Consider the following 4,071-nt stretch of genomic DNA (forward strand, 5'->3'; position numbering starts at 1 on the left):
ACACAAACCATCCATACCCTATCTTCTTTGTTTTCCGGGGTACCTCTTGCAACATCTTCATAAACCGGTATGCTACATTAACTTGCACGTTCTCTTCGGTGGCATTTTTAATGACATTAATGATGAGCAAGTCTCCTCGTACCAATTTATTGTACTCGTGACGCCCATAATAAGCATGCACATATCATTTGAGTAATACTACTGTTACGATATCCCACACTTCATTCACCTTAGAGCGGTGTGAATCAAACTCCGTGTTTCCTGAAACCGAATTCCATACTTTATTATCATCAAAATTATCATATGACAGAATGTACTTGATCCCATCATTCAGCATGTCATACTCGGTACACAAATTCTTAAAAGTAAACACCAACTCCTTGCCCCCTTAAAGGATAGGCGATAGTCGTATCTTCATCAAGCACCTCTTTAAGCGTTGTGAAGATCTCATAAGTGAGATGATAAGCCTCTATTTGACGTTAGTTTAAGATCATTTGTATTGTATATTTTAATATCTTATTGCATAAAATAGAGAGCTTTATACTCAGTTTTACCTTTTGTAGCTTTTAATTTAAAATGTAAATACTTAGAATTCTTGGGGTTTAACTGAATAAACAGAGCATAAATGAAGTGAAATTCAAGACGTATTGATTCTATCAAGTCCAAATAGAAAAATAATGGAGAATCAAGTCTAAATGGAAGCAAAGTGGCCGCTAAATCAGTCTTTGAAAGTTTGAATCGAAAAGTTGAAAATTCGGACATAGCTCTGTATTCGGATCATATTTGGTGTTAGGAATATCCAAATGATGTGATTAAGCATCTCATAGAACGAAAAGAGATAGATCTACAATTTTCATGAAGCAACCGAGTCCAAATTCGGACTCGAACTGGCTCAGAATCGTCCTCCAAGACGGAACTCATGCGAACCAAGGATCAAATTTCCCAGAGTCAGTGGAATGAGTACATACAGTCCCTTGACCGGCCCACGACCTCCAAGCCGGCCTAAAACTGGCCTGGACTTGGAAAAGTTGCATTTGGGCCATTCCGGAAGGTTACGGAAGCTTTGATGAGCACTCAAAACGCCTTCCATATCAAGTATATCCTTACAACATACTGAAGAGAGATTTTTCTTGGCCAACACACAAGAAAAGATCTCAAAATCAAGCTCATTATGGAAGGAAGACTAAACTTGGGCATCACTCAAGCTATATATGGATGCAAAACATCTCAAACTTGATCCTTACTCAACCTCTTTATGAGACGAAGTAAATGCTTACCTTGAAGAACACTCCTGCCTACACTATAAATAGTCTTCATTTTAGGAAGAAGAAGGCACTCACTTTTAGATAGACATTTTTACACACTTCTTGTATTCATAAATCCTCTCAACCATTTTTTTTCTCTTCTCGTATTTCATGTTTTTAAGGTATAACAATTCTATTGTTATTTTCAATATAACAATGGATTGCTAAACCCCTAAACTAGGATTAGGGATGTATCCTAATTTGGGGGAAATTCTTGATTATTTTGTATTACATCTCATTAATGTTTTAAACAAGGTTTTTCTTTAATTCTCTTGTGATGATCATGAATGTTAAGATTGATCAACTTAATATTTTTATCCTAGAATTCATGTGAAGGACTTAGCGGTGAAGCATGAATTTGGATCTAAAGATTAAACACAATTTACTTAAGAATAGAGATATGTCTAAGGAATTGTGATGGCGCTAATTGTTTTACTTAATGGGTTTAAATGATTAACATGGTAATTGAGAAATATCTAGAGTCATTTAAACACAAGTTTGTGTCTCGAGAGGGAACAAATATATTTTAGAAACAATTGTCATGAAAAAGCTTTTGAGATGTAATATTAGATGTGATGGAATTTCCCCTCAAACTATGGTGAAACCCGAAATCCTAGTTATTCCAAATCTTGATATTTTATTCTAAAATATTCTTTTAATTTTCGTCTATTACATAGTTGTTTCCAAACCCAACTCAAATTAACAGAACAATTACTTAAACAAAAGTTAATTCAAATAACATTTTAAAGAGTTCGTCCTTGTGGATTCGACCTCGGATACTCCGAGTATTACTTGCTACAATTGATTTTGTATACTTGCATAATTGACCGATCAAGTTTTTGGCGCCATTGCCGGAGACGACGATTTTAAATTGTTATTTCTTTAATTTTTATTATTATCAAAATTCTTTCAAGTGTGAATTTCAGGTAGTGTATGCAAATGAGGCGTTCCAAGAACACCGACGGCGCAAATCTATTACCAGTGAACTTAGAAATCGAGCGCACTTGTACAAGAAATCAAAAAGAAAAGAGACAAGCAATGGCATACCAAGTCGTTAACGCTGTCAATGCGCCTACCGCGCATCTAAGAGACATTCAAAGGCCAGTGGTGGTAAAAAATCCTTCATGCATCAGGATCACAGACGAAGCTCAGAACTATGAGCTTAAAACCATTCATCTCAATAGGCTACCACAATTCAATGGAACAACAGTAGATGATCCATTATCATTCATCAAGGAGTTCAACAGTATGGTAGAAACCTTTCCATTGAACAGATTGACAGAAGATGAAATAAGGAAAAGATGTTTTCCTTACTGTATGAAGATGAGTGCAAGAATATGGCTTTTGAACTTGCCCGAAGGAATATTCAATACTTGGGGAGATGTATATGATGCTTTTATCACAAAATACTATTCTCCATAAAAGACTTTGGATCTTCGTGGCAAAATATATAACTTCACGCAATTGGAGGCATGGGAACGTTTCAAAATGCTCCTAGCTCAATGCCCACATCATTGTTTTGATGAGTTACTATTAACTCAAATGTTCTTTGAGGGTTTGACCATGAGTGGGAAAACTTTGGTTCAAACGGCATCCGGAGGAAGTTACGGAGAAAAAACGGCAGCCAAAATAAATAAGTTTTACATGAATGTCGCACTAAATTCTCAACAAAGGGCCATTAGAGGACGAAGGGTAGCAGTCCATGAGATATCTTCACATCATGATATGGTATCAGAAGTTGTTGAGTTGACTAAGCAGGTGAAGATGTTATTTAGCCGAAATCAGAAATCAACGGAGACTTGTGCGGTCTGTGGCATTCAAGGGCATGGTGGAACTTCTTGTAAGTATGCTAATAGAGTTCATCTAGAAGAAAAGAATTTGTTGGCTATAATCAGACTAGAACTCCAAGGAACGACTCGTACTCAAACACTTACAATCAAGGGTGGAAAAATCATCCGACCTTTTTATGGAGAGATTCGAACAATGTTAAGCTGCAAGGTCCATCTGAATTTCACCAAAACAGACCAACACCTCATCCTCCACTATTAGAGAAGAAACCTTCTCTCGAAGAGATGATAGTTCAATTCATGGCAAATCAGAATGGACATAACAACAAAATGGAGCAAAGGATTAGCCAGATTGAACAATCATTTCAATGTTCCATTCATGATGTGGAGCTTCAACTGGGGAAACTAGAAAATAAGGTTGCTGAAAGAGAAAAGGGAAAATTCCCTAGCCACACTGAGACAAATCTAAAGGAGAGACCTATGGCAATCTCTTTAACATGCGGGAACGAAGTTGATGAAGCATCAAAATAAAAAAAGGCGGAAGGATCGATTGTTGTAAACGAGAGAACGAAAAACAAGGTGGTAGAAGAGAGCATTATAGAGAAACCTCTACCGAAAATCAAGGCATATGTGCCTCCAATTCCATACCATCAGCGGCAGATGAGGAGGATAAACGAGTTTAATTTTCAAAAGCTTCTCAACATTTTCAAAAAAATTCAAATCAACGTTCCTTTTATCGAGGCCTTGGCACGAATACCATCATTTGCAAAATTCTTGAAAGAGATCATTTCCAACAAAAACAAATTGGAGGATTATGCAACAATAGCCTTGAATAAGGAGTGCAATGCAAGGCTACAAAATAAATTACCACCAAAGTTGAAGGACTCAGGGAGTTTCTCTATCCCATGTACTATTGGTAATGTTGATGTTGCTAATTGTTTATGTGACTTAGGTGCTAGCATCAACCTAATGCCGTTGTC

Source organism: Mercurialis annua, linkage group LG8 (assembly GCF_937616625.2).
Source record: "Mercurialis annua linkage group LG8, ddMerAnnu1.2, whole genome shotgun sequence".
Classification (NCBI taxonomy): Eukaryota; Viridiplantae; Streptophyta; class Magnoliopsida; order Malpighiales; family Euphorbiaceae; genus Mercurialis; species Mercurialis annua.